Here is a 20810-nt window from a genome sequence, read left to right as displayed (position 1 = left end):
CACTGTTCCTAATGCACCTTTTCCCTGGAAAGGTTATATTTATTGCATACCCTCCAACATTTCTCCAGCGAAAATAGAGATGTCCCCTCCAACATTTCTCCAGTGAAAACAGGGAGATTCTGGGTTCAAATCAGAAACTGGAATGGATTCTCTAAATCCGAGACTGTCGCTGGAAAACAGGGACACTTGGAGGGGCTGTAATTGTTGTACATCAGTGTGTTGCGAGACACTTTGGGCACTGTTTGTTGAGATGAATGAAGCAATGAAGGAACATAGTTATCTTTCAATGGGGTGTTGTTATGAATGAGTCATTGACTCTAAAATATGTGATCAGGAGCATAAGCCAATAATGGTTTACTAAGAATCATTAGCACATCAATCTTTCCAATAACCACTTCCATAGTCAAGGTGTCAACTCAAGCTTCCAATTTTCATCATTGCTTTCATCACTGAGAAAGAACCTCTAATGCTGAAGACACTAATTATGGTCTTTGCAGGGGCTGAAATCAACATCTTTCTATTTGTAGACAAATAGGGTAGGTTTCTTGTCTCATCAAAGATCAATCAGATGTGTCGAAAGGAGGGTGGCATCTGATCTGCTACAACAAAAAGGCTGACATGGGTAATTAGGATTATCTTTGGCATTTGCAGATGTTCATGATGTTACATGCAACCAGTTCCTTCTATAATGATTGGTACTGTTGGTAAATCTGGGGATGTTGTAAGAAACCTGACAATGCCGTGTTGTACGGAGTTTTGCAATCAATGGTTTCTTCATGGCTGAAATCCTTTCCCCAGTCTTTGAGATATTCAAGTTGGTTCCTGACAGTGCCTTCCTGACCTGATATGACCTCTGAGATCCCAGGTTTAATGTTGGTGCAGTGTGACCCAATTTGTAGACTGTTCTCTGATAATGATCTCCTTATACTGCTGCATTGAGCTTTGGCAGAAATTCAGAGGAACCTTCCATGAAAACTTCCCTTAGCCCAGATGAATAAGGCCTTTATTAAATATCAACCAATAGCACATCAGCACAATGGACGGCCTTTTCATTCTCCCATCTACTGTTTCTCCTCTTTAATTTCTGCATTTTATAAGATGGTGCAGTTTCTCTCGATGCTCTGGGGAATAATGCATTTGTTCACAGGGAGCACGTGAGCGGCAAAGTTATTAGCAGCTCTACAGAGAAATATGGAAGCGATTTTAACTCAAACACTTCCTAATGGAGGGTGGGGGATAAAAACAGATAGAGCAATGAATATATGTTTAACATTTCTACACTAGGCTAGTTTCTATGGGTACACACTCCATTTTACCCTCAGGGATGTGGGTGGCACTGTGGTCTAAACCACAGAGCCTCTTGGGCTTGCCGATCAGAAGGTCAATGGTTTGAACCCCTGTGACAGGGTGAGCTCCTGTTGCTCTGTCCCAGCTCCTGCCAACCTAGCAGTTCGAAAGCACACCAGTGCAAGTAGATAAATAGGTACCGCTGCGGTGGGAAGGTAAACAGCATTTCTGTGTGCTCTGGTTTCTGTCATTGCGCCAGAAGCAGTTTAGTCATGCTGGCCACATGACCTGGAAAGCTGTCTGTGGACAAACACCGGCTCCCTCGGCCTGAAAGCTAGATGAGTGCCACAATCCCATAGTCGCCTTTGACTGGACTTAACCGTCTTGGGGTCCTTTACCTTTTTTTATCCTCATAGTTCAAAGACACATTCCAGGCATGGAAAAACACTCAAGGAGGTTGTGACGCAGGGACAACAAGGATTGTGGCTTGGGAAGAGTCCCAAGGGGTGGATAGAAAACCGTTGCCACGCAGACACAACCCTTCCATGTTTAGCATGGGACCCATGCGTGGATTATGATGTGATTATCCAGTAGATAAACAATCTTGTCATCTCACTATCACACACATGGATACGGTCAATCACAGCTTCTCATCACATATGTTTCAAACCATATGATTTTTAAAAATATTTTTCCTTTTTATTAAAGATTTCTTGGTTTACAAAAATACGGGCATTGTCTCTTTCAAGTTGCGTTTTCTACAAATCAGTTTCATTTATTGTGAGACATTAGAGTTGCATTACAGTGTTAGGTTAGGAAGAAAAGAGGGGGAAAGAGGGGGAGGGGGAACGGTGGGTGGGATGGGGTGGCAAAGCTTCTATTCTTCTGCTTAGTGTATGTGTGGGGTTTTGTGTCAGCATCACTTGTGTGGGTTCTCTTACTATTCGCTTGTCGTACTTACTTGGTGGTGAGAGAGGATGGGGGGGTCAAACCATATGAGGATGGGGGGGTCAAACCATAAGAATACATCCAAATATGTATTCTTGGGGGGGGGGTGACTGCACACTCGTTCCTATGCAGATGTGCAGCTCCTATAGGATTTCCACCCCCCCCTCCTCGCGGGGAATGTATATTGCAGCTCGGAATTTGGGCTGGAAAAGTCATACCGAGACAATCCCACCTGGATTGTTACTTTGCTTTCTGATCTGCAATTAATAAAAGTCAGATCAAAAGCCTGGGGTGTGGTATTTCCATTTGCTTTCCAGATCCTTAGAAATACCAGACAGATGTTTTAATTCACTGCATAAAAGCCTGTGCGAGAGCTGAGTATCGGTGGAGGTTTAAAGAAAGACTGTAGGCATGCAGGGCTGACCTTCTCTTTGAGTTGGCTTTCATGCAGCACGCAGTTGTCATCCCACTAATTTTCCTCCAGCACTCATCTGGCATCCTTTAAATCAAGCCTGCCTTTTCACTCCATAACCTTAATATGAATATGTATGTATACTGTGTGCTGCAATCTCACATTTCTGAGACTTCAAAGCATTTCTATAAAGATTACTACATGGCGGGGAAACCCGTCGGAAAGAATGTAGCTATACACCTGCGATCGCTTAGTGCTTTTCATCCTTCTGTTGATTTGGGGAATGTACCATTCATTTCCTAGACACCCACCCCCACCCCCTTTTATGAATCCCGCTAAAATAATTTGTATCCCACCTCTCAAGTTTTAAAAAGAAACACAAACCCACCATTACAGCTTCTATGGCAGGGGCAGGCAACCTACTGCATTCTGAAATAAGTTTCATTTGGCTTTACAAGTATAAAATTATAACAATACAACCATATACAGTGGTACCTCGGGTTACTGATGCTTCAGGTTACAGGCGCTTCAGGTTACAGACTCCGCTAACCCAGAAATAGTACCTCTGGTTAAGAACTTCAGGATGAGAACAGAAATTGTGCCACAGCAGCCGGAGGCCCCATTAGTTAAAGTGGTACCTCAGGTTAAGAACAGTTTCAGGTTAAGAACAGACCTCCAGAACGAATTAAGTTCTTAACCCGAGGTACCACTGTACATCCACATTTAAAGATTCCTGCAAACTTCCCACCTTCCCCTCCGTGGGCCCTATTATTAACCTTTTCTACTGTATCTTTTCCAATAATCCTTATTTTATATCACTCCATTGTCTCCATAGTACTTGCTATGTTACAAGTATTATTGCAATCCTGCTAATGTTTCCATCTGCTTACAGTGGTCTCCAAGATAAATTCTAATTCCCCCCCCCCCCATTATTAAAGTTTTGGTCTTCCTGGTTCCTGAGCTTTCCGGGCAGTTTCGCCATTTCATTGTAGTCCAACAGTTTAATTTGCCATTCCTCTATGCTGTATACTCTCTCTCTCTCTCTCTCTCTCTCTCTCTCTCTCTCTCTCTCTGTGCACGTGTGTGTATAACACAATTTATTAATTTAAAATAAACCTGAAACAACAATATATAAAGAAAAAGCAAAAAAAAAACAAAACCCCATAATAATAATTTTAAAAAACCCCGTAATTTTTGCTTGACTTCTCTCCTCTCTCCCTCTTGGTTTCATTGTTTAATGTTTGTTCACTCACGTCCTTTTAGCCTTATAATCTTAATAATCCATTTTTTTTAGACCATGTTCATCTTAATACATGTGAGTTATTTAGAGTTATACAGTCTTACCTCTTGTTACGTCAGAAGCGCTCTATCGTGCTGTGCGTGTGCGCAGAAGCGGCACTCTAGTTGTGGACTTTTCACGGTGCGAACGGCACCCCGGAATGCACCGAGTCCGTAACTAGAGGTACCACTGTACACAAAGCTTTAAAGATGAGCATTAAACCTTTATTGTACAGGCCTGTTGCATTTAGGCGCATCAGATTATTTTTAAAGACTCTCATAACCAAATTTTGTGCATTCCTCTTGATCATCTGATTGGCAATGATTTCTAAGGACCATTTTTAGGATGCAAGAATGTGGCTGGATGAGGGATTATTGAGGGTTGCCAGTGGAAATGAGAGTAATAAGAAACCTTATGGATTTGATGCATACATTTGTGAGTATGTAACAGAGGTGCAGTTTCTGAAAAATGTGTATAGCTTGACCCTTGGCTATAGTCAGCTGTGAAGATTTCAGAACAGAACTTTGCTATGAATTGCAGATGCTCAGAAAAAGGTGAGGCACCGAACACAGAATTTAAACTTCTTGACAATTTCAGCTTTCCATTTTGAAAGAAAAGAAAACAAGTATCTAGTCCTCATGGCTACAAAGATGTGTATTTTCACAATGCCTGTTGAAATATCAGAAACCAGATGGGTAGTAGAATGGACTGCCTGGGCACATAGGATTTAAATTTGGAGAGCACATAAAGGTACCCGAGCCCGTACGGGCCAGTCGTGTCTGACTCTAGGGTTGTGCGCCCATCTCACTTAAGCGCTGTCCGGAGACACTTCCGGGTCACGTGGCCAGCGTGACGAAGCAGCTCTGGCGAGCCAGCACCAGTGCAGCACATGAAAACGCCGTTTACCTTCCCGCTATAAAGCGGTACCTATTTATCTACTTGCACTTAGGTGTGCTTTTGAACTGCTAGGTGGGCAGGAGCTGGGACCGAACGATGGGAGCTCACCCCGCCGCGGGGATTCGAACTGCCGACCATGCGATCGGCAAGCCCTAGGCGCTGAGGTTTTACCCACAGCGCCACCCGCGTCCCTGGAGAGCACATAGCTCTGGTGAAAGTGGATCGAAGGTTGAGAAATTATAGGATGGCTACAGGCTGTTCCTCTTGCACAGGTGTGGATGTGGAAACACCTGTTGTAGAAAATTTGCCGTAAGCATAATGCAAAACTCTTCCACAGGAACAACAGAGTATCCCATAGGCCTTCTAAGGAACAATCGATTTATATGCTTAGAGCAAATATAACTTTTCTATTCCTCCTCATGCGCAATCACAACCCATGTCAGGCTGACCTAGTTTGAAATTTAACATATTGACTTCTCAGGGATGGTTCCGAACAGAATTTCCTCCTCACATCGGCTTGCTGTGTGAGACATTCTAGGTTACTTCTCAGCCAGCCTGCAGCCAATGTCATTCTGACCACCTTGTTTTGTGACTGACCTGGAATGAACTCTGATAACTCACAGCCATTTCTTTTTAAAAGAATACTGAAGTGATGCATTGCGGGAGTCAAATAGGGGAAGCTGGGGAGTAACCTCAGGTAAACTTGACCCAAGTTGTTGCAGTGAATTTGGACAGCGTCCGGGAGACAAGGGGAGCACTTACTGCAAATCATGCTCCTTTGAAATATTACGTCCATATTACATAATAATGTCAAGTGAAGGCTAAGAGGCGCATGATAAACATGATAAACCTTATGCCCAGAGATGGAAAGAAGATAAAGTTCCTACTAGAGAAGAAGGGCAAATTGAATGGTTGGACTACACCGAAATGGCGAAACTGACTGGAAAGCTCAGGAATCAGAAAGACCAAAACTAATAAAGAATGGGGGGGGGGCGGGAATTATAATTTATCTTGGTACCTCAGGTTACAGATGCTTCAGGTTACAGACCCCGCTAACCCAGAAATAGTACCTCAGGTTAAGAACTTTGCTTCAGGATGAGAACAGAAATTGAGATGTGGTGGTGCGGCAGCAGCAGGAGGCCCCATTAGCTAAAGTGGTGTCTCAGGTTAAGAACAGTTTCAGGTTAAGAACGGACCTCCGGAACGAATTAAGTTCTTAACCCGAGGTACTACTGTAAGGGGAAAGTAAAATGTGAGATACGTAGAACGATAGAACGAGGGAGACATGAACAAAAGCTGAGAAACAATAGGAACTAAACGACATGGCATTACAAAGGGATATAAAGATGGCAGCAATTACACAAGAATAATTAGCGAACAGAAATAATTGGCAAATAAAAATAACCAACTAAAAGTAATAACTGGCAAATAAAAATAATGAACTAACAGAAATAACTGGCAAATAAAAAATAATTAACCAAACTGCTACTAGCCAATAAAGCATATATATTACTGAGCCTTAAATGGCACCCTCCTAAAACTCCCACCAGTTTAAAATAGTTAAAAGTGTATTAATTTCCCAGCTGCATAGTAATTTAGGCTAATGATTAAAGTGTGTGTGTGTGTGTGTGTGTGTTGGGGGGTGGGTTATAGCTACCTATCCAAGCAAGGATCTAAGGAATGAGTTCCTTTGGGTTCAGTGGGGAAACTGGGAAAGATTAATGCAGCATTGTGTGGACAGGATTCACAAAGTTCTAAAGGCAGAAGGTTCACTACCCTGCAAGGCTGTTGCTTCCACTTACCAGGAGGAAAAGAAGTGAGAAGGCATGAAAGGTGGGGCCACATGGATGTAAACAGTCCATTGCTCCTGCCACTGTGGCCGCATAGCCCTGATTGGCCTGCCGCCTTGATCCTTAGCAAACTATTTCTGTCCAAATGTGGCAAGGCTAATAATAATAATAATAATAATAATAATAATAATAATAATAATATTTTATTTATATCCCGCCCTCCCCAGCTGAAGCCAGGCGCAGGGCGGCTAGCAACAATAAAATAATACAACATTCTAAAATCATTTCATTATAAAATTAATTCAAATCAAATTGATGGCAACCATTGGGCTAGAGTTCTGTGAAGATTGCCAAAGGAGGGAGTCAGGCTGTGCCCTGGCCAAAGACTTGGTGGAACAGCTCTGTCTTGCAGGCCCTGCGGAAAGATGTCAAGTCCCACACGGCCCTAGTGTCTTGTGACAGAGTGTTCCACCAGATTGGAGCCACAGCCGAAAAAGCCCTGGCTCTGGTTGAGGCCAGCCTAACTTCTCTGTGGCCTGGGACCTCCAATATGTTTTTGTTTGAAGACCGTAAGTTCCTCTGTGGGACATACCAGGAGAGGCGGTCCCGTAGGTACGAGGGTCCTAGGCTGTGTAGGGCTTTAAAGGTTAAAACCAGCACCTTAAACCTGATCCTGTACTCCACCGGGTGCCGAATGTAGTGCCGAAATCCCAAGGGAGCAGAAAAGACTATTTATGTATGCGACCATAGCTGTGCAGATGTTACTGGCCCAGAGATGGAAAGGAGATAAAGTCCCTGGCAGAGAAGAATGGCAGATTCCACCCAAAAGTTGATGGATTATGCCAAAATGGCTAAAAATGACTGGAAGAATCAGAAAACAGGAAGACCAAAATTTTAATAAGGAATGGGAAAAATTTATAATTTAGCTTAGAGACCATTGTAAACAGTTAAAATCCTTAGTAGGATTGGAATAACACTTGTCCTTTAATGGTGAATTTTGGACACAACAGAGGGGTAAAAGATTTGGATTATTATAAAAGACACAGGAGGAAATGATTAACATTAGGATCCACAAAGGGGAGGAGGGAAGTCCAAGAGATTCCTTGGAATCTTGTTTCTATGTCGCATGTTGGATAGGTGACACTTAATTCGTTCCGGAGGTCCGTTCTTAACCTGAAACTGTTCTTAACCTGAAGCATCACTTTAGCTAATGGGGCCTCCTGCTGCCCCTGCGCCGCCGGAGCACGATTTCTGTTCTCATCCTGAAGCAAAGTTCTTAACCCGAGGTAATAGCTCTGGGTTAGCGGAGTCTGTGACCTGAAGTGTATGTAACCTGACGCGTATGTAACCTGAGGTACCATTGCATACACACACACACAATATCTATATCTATATCTATATCTATCTATCTATCTATCTATCTATCTATCTATCTATCTATCTATACTGTTTATATGAGGTTTAGCTATATTCATCCATCTTTACTTAAGAGTATGATTTAGAAGTGTGATGCGGGTGGCGCTGTGGTCTAAACCACTGAGCCTATGGCTTGCCCATCAGAAGATCAGCGGTTCTAATCCCCGCAACGGGGTGAGCTCCCGTTGCTCTGTCCCAGCTCCTGCCCACCTAGCAGTTCGAAAGCATGTCAAAGTGCAAGTAGATAAATAGGAACCGCTCCGACGGGAAGGTAAACGGCATTTCCGTGCACTGCTCTGGTTCGCCAGAAGCAGCTTAGTCATGCTGGCCACATGACCCAGAAGCTCTCTGTGGACAAATGCCGGCTCCCTTGGCCTATAGAGCAAGATGAGTGCCGCAACCGCAGAGTCGTCCATGACTAGACCTAACGGTCAGGGGTACCTTTACCTTTTATGATTTAGAAGGCTTGGGTTGTCCAATGGGAGAATAACAGCTCAGGACTGCAAAACCTCAAGGTCCGCCTCTCATCATATAAACCAGCCTTTCTGAACCTGTGGGTCCCCAGATGTTGTTGGACTACAACTCCCATCATCCCTAGCTAGCAGAGCTCAGGGATGATGGGAGTTGTAGTCCAACAACATCTGGGGACCCACAGGTTCAGAAAGGCTGGTTTATATGATGAGAGGCGGACCTTGAGGTTTTGCAGTCCTGAGCTGTTATTCTCCCATTGGACAACCCAAGCCTTCTAAATCATAAAAGGTAAAGGTACCCCTGACCGTTAGGTCTAGTCACCCACAGGTTGAGAACTGCTGATATAAGCCATGCCGTACTCTGCATTCATCATCTGAGGCCTTTCTTGTGCCTCTTCCGTGTGAAGTCTGGAGGGTGGCAACACGAGAATGAGCCTTTTCTGTAGTGGCTCTGCCCTTGTGGAATGCTTTTCCTAGGGAGGTTTGCCTGGCACCTTCATTATATATTTCAGGCATCAGGCAAGAACATTCCTCTTCAATCAGGCCTCTGGCTGATTCATACCCTACAGTCTTTTAAATATATTTGTGGGAAGGGGGGTTATTGTTTTTGTTGTTTTGGTTTAATTATTTACTGGAGTTTTATCTTGAATTTTATTCTGTGATCCACTCTGAGATCTTTTGATGAAGGGCGGTACATAAATTTAATAATTGACGTTGAATCCTGACAAGACAGAAGTACTGTTTCGGGGGGGCAGGGGGCGGGTGGGTGTGGGGGATTCCCTGGTCCTGAATGGGGCAACTGTGCCCCTGAAGGACCGGGTGCGCAGCCTGGGAGTCATTTTGGACTGACAGCTGTTCATGGAGGTACAGGTTAATTCTGTGTCCAGGGCGGCTGTCTACCAGCTCCACCTGGTACGCAGGCTGAGACCCTACCTGCCCGCAGACTGTCTCGCCAGAGTGGTGCATGCTCTAGTTATCTCCCGCTTGGACTACTGCAATGTGTTCTACGTGGGGCTACCTTTGAAGGTGACCCGGAAACTGCAATTAATCCAGAATGCGGCAGCTAGACTGGTGACTGGGAGTAGCCGCCGGGACCATATAACACTGGTTCTGAGAGATCTGCATTGGCTTTTCAAAGTGTAGGTGCTGACCTTTAAAGCCCTAAACAGCCTCTGTCCTGTATACCTGAAGGAGCGTCTCCTCCCCCATCGTTCAGCCCGGACACTGAGATCCAGCACTGAGGGCCTTCTGGCGGTTCCCTCATTGCGAGAAGTGAGGTTACAGGGAACCAGACAGAGGGCCTTCTCAGTAGTGGCGCCCACCCTGTGGAACACCTTCCCTTCAGATGTGAAGGAAATAAGCAGCTATCCTATCTTTAAAAGACATCTGAAGGCAGCCCTGTTTAGGGAAGTTTTTAATATTTAACGCTGTACAGTACTGTTTTTAACACTTGATTGGGAGCCGCCCAGAGTGGCTGGGGAGACTCAGCCAGATGGGTGGGGTATAAATTAATAATAATAATAATAATAATAATAATAATAATATAAATAAGCAAATTGAGTATGGACTCTTTCTACAGCTGGAACCTACAGCTGGAACTTCCCTGCCCCATCTCAACCCACCAAAAGAACCATTAAAAGAAAACAGAGCTTGCATCAGAGCTGGATAAGTGGATGTGCTTAAAGAGCACATTGAATTTGCCTCAGTCAGTCTCCAAATGGTTTGTTTGTATGTGCAGCCTTGCTTTGCCAGAGAGGGTTTCCCCCCACAGACCGAACTTAGGGCCAAGTCGGTGCTCAGCTCCAAAGGGGAGAGGCAAAGAGCTGAAGAACTTGAAATGTAAAGCTTCTGCCAGGGTGGAGATCTTAAATCAATGGTTGCTTTCAGAAAGGATCGACATTGTTCCATAAAATGCACCCGTGTTATTTGCGTGGTTTAGGATTCGGCAACTTTAAGAGGGCAGAAAGTTGGCTTTCTTCCGAAGATTCGGATGGTGGTATTCCCTCCTCAGAACGTGAACCACTTCCAATAATACTAGTTACAGTACAGTAATCATAACATGGAGTTTGGACACAGGGAGTGGGGGATTTCCTGGGCCAATTCTGCAGACTCCTATCGCACAGCCTAACAGTATTCAAATGGCTATTTATATTTGTGTTCATGTCCTAGAGTAACACTGCCAGTACACTACAACCTCTCCATTGTAAATGTTTTCCAGCATGAACAAGCAAAGCTAGTTTCCCAGCCAAGAAACAGACTGGAGCAGGAAGTGATCTCAGCAGGCATATCCTTTACTTCTGGAGTTAATTTTGCTCGAGCCAAAAGTCATATGAGGACACAGGGAACAGCCTAACATTTAAAATGCAAGTCAATAAAATATGCCGCACATTAAAAGTAACTTGGAGTCCATTAGAATCTCTTCCTCTTTGTTTGTTTTAAATCTTCACTTCTGCAATTAAAGTAGGAACATGCTCCCTCCCCCCATGTATGACAGTATTTGAGTTGTCAAGGAGTTAGTCATCTATATGGACGATGGCTAATGGATTGAGGTTGAATCCTGTTAAGACAGAAGTACTGTTCTTGGGGGACAGGGGGCGGGCTGGTGTGGAGGACTCCCTGGTCCTGAATGGGGTAACTGTGCCCATTCAGGAGGCGCAGGTCAGTTCTGTATCCAGGGCAGCTGTCTACCAGCTCCATCTGGTATGCAGGCTGAGACCCTACCTGCCCGCAGACTGTCTCATCAGAGTGGTGCATGCTCTAGTTATCTCCCGATTGGACTACTGCAATGTGCTCTACGTGGGACTCCCTTTGAAGGTGACCCAGAAACTGCAACTAATCCAGAATGTGGCAGCTAGACTGGTGACTGGGGGTGGCTGCCGAGACCATATAACACCGGTCCTGGAAGACCTCTATTGGCTCCTTAACTGTCCTGGGTTTCACTTTCAGGCAGGAGTCCTCCCCAGGTCTTCCTGGAGATGCCAGTTACGTTTCCAAGCACAATTCAAAGTGTTGGTTTTGACCTTTAAAGCCCTAAACGGCCTCGGCCCAGTAAACCTGAAGAAGCATCTCCACTCCCATTGTTCTGCCTGGACACTGAGGTCCAGCACAGAGGGCCTTCTGGCGGTTCCCTCACTGCGAGAAATGAGGCGATGGGGAACCAGGCAAAAGGCCTTCTCAGTGGTGGCACCCGCCCTGTGGAACGCCCTCGCATCAGATGTCAAAGAGATTTAGAAGTCATCTGAAGGCAACCCTGTCCAGGGAAGTTTTTAATGTGTGACATTTTAATGTATTTTTAATCTTTGTTGGAAGCCTCCCAGAGTGGCTGGGGAGGCCCAGCCAGATGGTGGGGTAGAAATAAATTGTTGTTGTTGTTGTTGTTGTTGTTGTTGTTGTTGTTTTCAGCGACTTAATAGATGCAATGATACGGTGGCACAGTCCTCTTGGAGTGGGGGTGGGACTGCATCAGTGTTCACATTGGTAATTTGTATTAAGCTGTTCCCACCTGAAAAATGTACATGCCAGGTGAAAAGCCGTTTTCACTCAGTTTTTTTCCTTTTCTTGCAAGAGCTACAGTTTTTGAAATGGCCTGTTTCAGCCACAACCAAATGTGAAAATTGAGGTGGTGCAGTCTCTACTCTAAGGACTGTACCTACTAATTATTGTGCATGCAAATTAGGGTTGGCTTTGCTCCTGATGGCTGCAGATACAGCTTATATGTAGTTGAAAGTGTGCCAGCCTCAGCAATGTGCACACCTGTCACTAAATGTAACTTCTGGTTCAAGCAAACACCATGTGCAAAATCTGTGTGGTGCATAATTTCCTTCTACTCTTTAGAAGGAGAGGCAAAAGAGGAAGGTTCACAGAGATCAGATGATTCCTGTGCATCTTCCTAGGTACATTCACCTGGGTCTTGTGTTATTTCTCAAGCACATTATGGCAGGCACATGTGTGATTTCTTAGGCCTAGAGCTGCATCCAGGACTGCAATACCTCTGTCTCTTCCCATATGAACCTACCTGGACCCTGAGATCATCTTTGGAGACCCTCCTTCATGTGTCTCCTCCTCAAGAGGTCCGGAGGGTGGCAACACGAGAACGGGGCCTTCTCTGCAGTGGCTCCCCATATGTGGAATGCTCTTCCCAGGGAAGTTCGCCTGACGCCTTCACTTTAGGCACCAGGCAAAAACATTCCTTTTCAACCAGGCCTTTGCCTGACTTGATCTACATCCTATACCCTGTTTAAAAATGCAGGCTCTTTTGGGTTTTTTTTTTAATTGGGTTGCTGGTTTTGTTTTGTTTTTATGTATTTTGTATGTGTTTTATGGGATGCTGGTGGCGCTGTGGTGTAAACCACTGAGGCTTGGGCTTGCTAACCGGAAGGCTGGCGGTTCAAATCCCCGCGATGGGGTGAGCTCCCGTTCGGTCCCAGCTCCTGCCAACCAAGCAGTTCGAAAGCACGTCAAAAGTGCAAGTAGATAAATAGGTACTGCTCCGGTGGGAAGGTAAACGGTGTTTCCGTGCACTGCTCTGGTTTCGCCAGAAGCGGCTTAGTCATGCTAGCCACATGACCCGGAAAAACTGCCTGCAGACAAACATTGGTTCCCTCGGCCTGTAAAGCGAGATGAGCGCCGCAACCCCAGAGTCGTTCACGACTGGACTTCACTGTCAGGGGTCCTTTACTTTTTTAAGTACAGTGGTACCTCAGGTTAAGTACTTAATTCGTTCTGGAGGTCCGATTTTAACCTGAAACTATTCTTAACCTGAAGCACCACTTTAGCTAATGGGGCCTCCTGCTGCTGCCGTGCCGCCGGAGCACGATTTCTGTTCTCATCCTGAAGCAAAGTTGTTAACCCGAGGTACTATTTCTGGGTTAGGGGAGTCTGTAACCTGAAGTGTATGTAACCCAAGGTACCACTGTATTTTATATTTTATGTGAACTGTCCTGAGACCTTCGGGTATAGGATGGTATAGAAATGAAATGAAATATAAATAAATAAATAAATAAATAAATAAATAAATAAATAAATCCACCACATCTATGCTATTTTCTGGTACTCTGTGGTGCCACAGCACACCTTTGTTGTATGTCAGGGACTGGCTGGACTATGAAGAGTGGTGGGACACTCTACCTGGAGAAGCCTACCTAGGGAAGCCTCAGAAGAGGAAGGCTGAGAGCCAGGGTGGGTGGAACATGGAGGACAGGTCAGAGGATGAAGGCGGGGGGGGGGGCACAATGGTTGCATGCTGAACAAGCCACAGGCTTGAGTGTGAGAGAGGAAGAAGACACAGAAAGCACTGCAGATGCAGGACAGGAAGCTGAGGAGGAGCTGGGGGCTGAGGCTGCAACAGGAACCTGCTGGTCCTACAGTTCAAAGCCCTAAACGGCCTGGGCCCAGAATACCTGAAGGAGCGTCTCCACCGCCATCGTTCTGCCTGGACACTGAGGTCCAGCTCTGAGGGCCTTCTGGCAGTTCTCTCACTGTGAGAAGTGAGGCTACAGAGACTACTGGTTAGGCAGAGGGCCTTCCCGGTAATGAAGGACTCAGAGACTTTTGCATGTAGCAGAATAATGAGCCCAGAGGTTTTTTGGGGGGCTACCTGGCAAAGTTTAAGACTGCAGGGGGAAAGTTGGATGGGGAGGAGACTTAGAGGGAAGTAGGAGGCCCAGACCATCAGTTCTGGCAACTGCTTCACTGGGGCCAGTCTCTGTATTTTGTTTCCTCGACTAAAGAATCAACTTCATTGCTCATCTCTGATTCTCCAGGCTGACCTGCAGCCCTGACACTGTAGCACAGCAGTTTGGCCATGGGTTCAAATCCCACAGTGCTCCGTGCTTTACAACAGCATCCCATTGTCTTGGAGGAGAAAGAACCACACATATCAGTAACATCTTTGGAAAGCACATTTCAGCTCTTTTCTTATTTGGCAATGTTTCACTATTTATATTCTTCCTAAAACAGGCCCTTAACTGCAAAGAGCATGGTTATTGATAACCACAATGTTACCTTTAACTGTAATTTTATTATGCACACTCATTTTTGAAATCTGTTGATTTTCTCTGTAGTTTGACCATTTTATGTCTACTGTTCCAATAACCATTTTTATCACTATTTTAAATGAGTATTTTATACCGTTTCACACCAACCTCTTGTTTTAAGTGAGGTATAAATCTTTTAAAACAACAAATTAATAAACCTTGGGGAACTTATGATATGAAAATTTACGGAATTTCAGCAGCAAGTTATGGGACATGCACTGATTGGAAATGAAGCAGTTAAGCCTATCGCAAAATGTTTGCAGGTACAAATAGCATTGAAAGTGAGATCACGTATAACCACCATGAGCGCAAACCATCATATGTACACAATAAAAAAGGATGTCTGGAGAAAAGGGGGGAGGAAGAAGGAAGGAAGGAAGGAAGGAAGGAAGGAAGGAAGGAAAACTTCTACCTCAAAATCAATAAATAAATCTATTTTTCACCTGAAATAAAAGTGGTGAATATTTGGCACATCCCTGCATTTAAGACACTCCTATCTAGTCAACAGGTTACAAAGAATGTGCAATTCCTTCCTTCCTTTTCCTTATCTCAGGTAAGTTAAGAACTGATATCCGAGTATTTTGCAGATAAAGGTGGCTATCTGATATCTTTCTCCAACCCAGGTTTTTCAAATTCCACACTAAATATATCCGCTTCCCAGCTTTTTTTTGGGAAGGAAGGCTGATCCTTCTTTTGTTGCCAAACCATAAGAGAAGCATAATAGATCACCTTTCTTTTAAGAAGCTTTTTTTTTGGCTTGGAGTGGGGTTTCCTCTTCACTAGCATTTCATGAGAACCTCGCGAAAGGTGTAATTTCCATGCATAAAAACCTCCTTGAAATACAGAAATGTCCCACTTCCTTATTGCCTGGTGCGCTTGCAAGTTCAACTCTTCGGTGTTTTGCGATGACACGTGAGCCAACACAGCACTAATGTTACTCAAGTCGTTAATTTACCTGAGTAGATTTTTTTTTTTTTTGTTATAAGCCCTTGATAGGGTCAGCTCATGTTTGCAGAAAACATGGAGATCAAGGGCTTCCCAGGAGATCTTGTGGTTATGTGTGAAAAGTGACACTAGCAAACAAAACAGAATGTTCTTCCAGAGCTAAACTGGCTGTCGGAGACTTTTACAGCTTTTGTGGCTAAGTTTTATAAGATTGTTGCTTCAGAAGAATGTAACCTGAATAACGTGCTGTTGTTGTTTTATAGAACCAGAGAAAGGTGGCACTTAGCAGCAACAGCAGAGCTTCAGAGGTAATATACATGGGTGTGATACCCAACTAAGTCGACTCATTGAAATGGACTGAAGTTACCTCAGCACGTTGATTTCAACTGAGTTGTTCTGAGCATGGCCACCACTAGATATTGTGACAGGGCTGAGTTCATAGAAGGTTGCACATGCTCTCACAACTCATCTCCATTCTCTAAAGCCAGACCCCTAAAGCCCTAAATGGCTTTAAATTACAGTGGTACCTCAGGTTAAGTACTTAATTCATTCCGGAGGTCTGTTCTTAACCTGAAGCACCAATTTAGCTAATGGGGCCTCCCACTGCTGCCGTGCCACTGGGTTAGCGGAGTCTGTAACCTGAAGCATATGTAACCTGAAGCGTATGTAACCCAAGGTACCACTGAACCACTTCAGGTTACATACGCTTCAGGTTACAGACTCCACTAACCCAGAAATAGTGCTTCAGGTTAAGAACTTTGCTTCAGGATGAGAACCGAAATTGTGCTCCGGCGGCACGGTGGCAGCAGGAGGCCCCATTAGCTAAAGTGGTGCTTCAGGTTAAGAACAGTTTCAGGTTAAGAACAGACCTCCGGAACGAATTAAGTACTTAACCCAAGGTACCACTGAACAGGAATCTTGAACATGGCCTGGAAGCATATGGAAAGACTTATGAGTACCAGAGTTATGTGTTGGCAATCGTCTGTCCCCATCAACAGTCTTGACACATTATTTGGCACCAGCTAGAGTGGGATGCGGGTGGCGCTGTGGTCTAAACCCCCGCAACGGGGTGAGCTTCCTTTGCTCGGTCCCAGTTCCTGCCAACCTAGCAGTTCGAAAGCACGTCAAAAGTGCAAGTAGATAAATAGGTACCGCTTCGGTGGGAAGGTAAACAGCATTTCCATGTGCTGCTCTGGTTTTGCCAGAAGCGGCTTAATCATGCTGGCCACATGACCCAGAAAAACTGTCTGTGGACAAACGTTGGCTCCCTCGGCCAGTAAAGCGAGATGAGCGCCGCAAGCCCAGAGTCGTTCGCGACTGGACTTAACTGTCAGGGGTCCTTTACCTTTACCTTTAGAGGCTTTGGACCATGCTCAAGGGAACCCCCTGATATGCTCTATGGAAAGAAAGAAAGAAAAAACTATTTCCATGTTTTATATCTGTTGTTTTTCAAGCAAGTGAAAATTCTCTCTTGTGTTACAAACAGAAATAGTTATCTCCTCACTTTCTCCTGATTTTATAGACTGCTATTAGACCCCAGTTAAGAGGTTCCCTTTTCATCATAAAAATTTTAGGAGTCTCTTCTCATGGAAATGTATTTACATTCTGGATAGTTCTTCCATCTCTTCTCATGGAAATGTATTTACATTCTGGATAGTTCTTCCATCTCTACATTTTATTCTGAGATGGGACAGACACAGTGGTACTCATATTTTAACGTACAGGCACAGAAATGAATGTATAGAGAGACATTAAGAGGTAATCTGAATTATATTTCCTTCTCTTTCCCGGAACCTTTTTGACTCAGACGACACCTTCAGTATCACTATAAAAGCCAATGAAATAAAACATCATTCAGAATATATTGAGCAATAAATACTATGGTTGGATATAGTCAGTCTCTGACTGAAACACAGTTTACATAATTGAGGTGTAAAAATAACCAGAAGCTTTCTTTACAATTTTTCAATGTGAATCTCTCTCACTCTGTGTGTTTTAATGTGTGCAGATTCAATGTACACTTTAAACCTAAATAATGATGGGAATCCACAGGGGTCTTTCAAAAGACTGCTTCATCTTACAAAAACCGTATGGAAAAATCATTTTGCCGTGATTTGGGCCTTATTCTAATAACTTTCTAAAATGTTGTCTCTCACCTAATGAGCTCTAAAATCCATAATTCATGGCAGCTTAGGCTGACAGCTCATGTATAAACCACATTTTTTCTGAATCACTAGGAGTGGGGGAAGCTATTTTTTGGGGGGAGGAAGTAAGCTTTTAAAGGTCAGGTAAGCTTTCCTTCCATAGGAGTTAAACTGACCTCCATTCACAAAGTTTTATTAGTGAATTCTTTCATCTAATTTAGTTGCTAGATTATTGAATGAACTATTGATAAGAGCCAAAGAAAGAGAATATATGGCCATGTTGAAGCTGGAAAGAAAGCACACATACATTTGAAAAGGACGTGGCTAATCTAATTCAGGCAATTATTTCTAACATGGTTACTTTAAGACTGACACTGGAAAGAATCACAGATTATAGCAAATTCATTCTGACAGCACCAAGTCTAATAGTTTTACCAACATCATGGTCTTCCTTTAATTTCAAACAGCCAGCTCCTTGCCTGTGGCTGTTGCTAGAAATGTTCAGCCTACGAGTAATCTCACCCTACTGAGGAAGTGGTCAAATGTTATTATTATTATTTTCGCGAAAAGAGAGAGAAATGAATGGCTCGCAGCTTTGATAGTGTCTCTTAATGAACAAGCAAGAGACTAGGCAGTGCTTATGTTGAAGCCAACACTGAGCAGCATTGAATTAGGCACTGGATATGAAAGCAAGTGTTTAGAGAGAGAGAGAGAAGAACTTCTTTGGTTTCACATTAGCATACAGCAGTGGCTCTGAAGTGCAGACAGCAATCATATGTTCTCTCAGAACACATTACAAAGGTCAGGCTGCCACCCCACAATTGAATTTGGTGCCTACTCATGCATCAAGCCATCAAACCGGCTCCCTGAATCCATGTCAGGGGCTCTGGCGCTCATATCTCTGTCGTCCATGCAAATGCCTCTAATTTGAAGTAACTAGAATTGCAAAACAAAGCGTTCAAAGGCTGCTTGCTGATTCAATAGACGTACTACGGCCATGCTCTGCCCACATTCTGAATTACCTCAGCTGGTTGATTAGACAGAACCGCTCCTGAGGACGTTCCTGGTACATCACAAATACTCATGCAATGGGCAGTGGCATCCAGAATAACTCAATATGCCACTTTTAATGTGGTCTAAACCGCTGAGCCTCTTGGGTTTGCCGATCGGAAGGTTGGCAGTTCGAATCTGCTCAACGGTGGTGAGCTCCTGTTGCTCTGTCCCAGCTTCTGCCAACCTAGCAGTTCAAAAGCACACCAGTGCAAGTAGATAAATAGGTAAAGCTGTGGTGGGAAGGCAAATGGAGTTTCTGTGCACTCTGGCTTCCGTCACAGTCCTCCATGTACCAGAAATGGTTTAGTCTTGCTGGCCAAATGACCTGGAAAGCTGTCTGTGGACAAACGCTGGCTCCCTCGGCCAGAAAAGCGAGATGAGCACCACACCCCATAGTCGCCTTTGACTGGACTCAGCCATCCAGGGGTCCTTTACATTCTACCATTTACCTGCATATAAGCCTTCTTTTCCAATTCCACATGGACAGGTTAAGAGGAACAGAAGGAACTGAGACAATGAAGAAGGCAGCAAACTTTCCTAATTGACGAGTCTTGAACCTGGCAATAGGTTGCATCCCTCAGCTCTCCCTGAGGAGGATTATCAAGCCACTCTTGTCAAGAAATGTCAATAATGATGATGATGATGATGTATTATTTATACCCCACCCATCTGGCTGGGTTTCCCCAGCCATTCTGGGCAGCTCCCAACAGAATATTAAAAACACATTAAAACATCAAACATTTAAAACTTCCCTAAACAGGGCTGCCTTCAGATGTCTTCTGAAAGTCTGATAGTTGTTTTTTTTTTTGTTTTTTTTTTTGGTCCCAGGGATTTTTCTTTTTCTTTTTTTAAAAAATATTTATTAAAGTTTTTAAATATCGATGCACAAATAATAAACAGTCTTACTTCTGTCACAAACATAATTTCATCACTTCTTTGGACTCCCTCACGTCTCCCGCTCCCATTTGCATCGTTAAAAGTTTTTTCCAGACAAATTATCAACTTGTTTACAATCTCATGTCCACTCAATCAAATATAATCTAGCACTTCTTCCAAAATTTTTTATATTTTCTTTAGTCTCAATTGTCATCAAATTTAAATCTAATTTAGTGGTGGCCAATTTTTTATAATCTAGCATCCTTCTTAACATTCAACCAAATTACAATGTTTTTGTAGATACATCTTGAATTTCTTCCAGTCTTCCTCCATCTTCTCTTCTCCCAGATCACGGATTCTGCCAGTCATCTCGGCCAGTTGCATATAGTCCATCAGCTGCATCTGCCACTCTTCCAGTGTGGGTAGATCTTGAGTTTTCCAGTTTTTTGCGATGAGTATCCTTGCTGCCGTTGTTGCATACATAAAGAATGTTCGGTCCTTCTTTAACACCTTCTGGCCGACAATACCCAGAAGGAAGGCCTCTGGTTTCTTAGTGAAGGTATATTTAAATACCTTTTTCAGCTCATTATATATCATTTCCCAGAAGACCTTCACCCTAGGGCATGTCCACCAGAGGTGAAAGAATGTTCCTTCATTTTCTTTACATTTCCAACATTTATTATCAGACGCATGGTATAGTTTGGCGAGTTTAACTGGGGTCATGTACCATCTATATATCATTTTCATTACATTTTCCTTCAGAGCATTACATGCGGTGAAGTTCAGCCCAGTGGTCCACAACCTTTCCCAGTCCTCAAACATAATGTTATGCCCAATGTCCTGTGCCCACTTTATCATAGCTGATTTAACCATTTCGTCTTGTGTATTCCATTCTAACAGCAAGTTATACATTCTAGATAATACCTTAGTCTTTGGTTCTAACAATTCTGTTTCTAACTTCGATTTCTCCACCTGGAACCCTAACTTTTTGTCATTTTTAAAAACTTCTTTAATCTGAGCATAATGTAACCAGTCTCGCACCTTATCCTTCATTTTATTGAAAGTCTGATAGTTGTTTCTTTCCTTGACATCTGATGGGAGGGCGTTCCACAGGGTGGGTGCCACTACCGAGAAGGCCCTCTGCCTGAGAGAGGCAGGTGACAGTGAGATAGATTTGATGCAAACCCACTTCTGGAATAAATCTGGTGTTCCCATCTTCCTGCTAATAAGCAACAGGAATTCACTGCCAGGAAAACAG

At 43.8% G+C, this 20810-nt stretch overlaps 1 long non-coding RNA gene across 1 annotated transcript in view; it reads left to right on the top strand.

Annotated features, from left to right (window-relative positions):
- Positions 1-20810, top strand: part of LOC309350911 — a 533003-nt gene that overhangs the window by 31495 nt on the left and 480698 nt on the right. Inside the window, exon 2 of the long non-coding RNA XR_014160590.1 lies at positions 9961-10000. This is a non-coding gene — a long non-coding RNA (uncharacterized lncRNA). The remainder of the gene's footprint in view (positions 1-9960; positions 10001-20810) is intronic.

The sequence above is a fragment of the Podarcis erhardii genome (assembly GCF_964252035.2).
Source record: "Podarcis erhardii genome assembly, chromosome: 10".
In the NCBI taxonomy this organism is placed as follows: Eukaryota; Metazoa; Chordata; class Lepidosauria; order Squamata; family Lacertidae; genus Podarcis; species Podarcis erhardii.
Note: the sequence above shows the minus strand (reverse complement) of the source record. Positions and strands in the feature narration are given on the sequence as shown.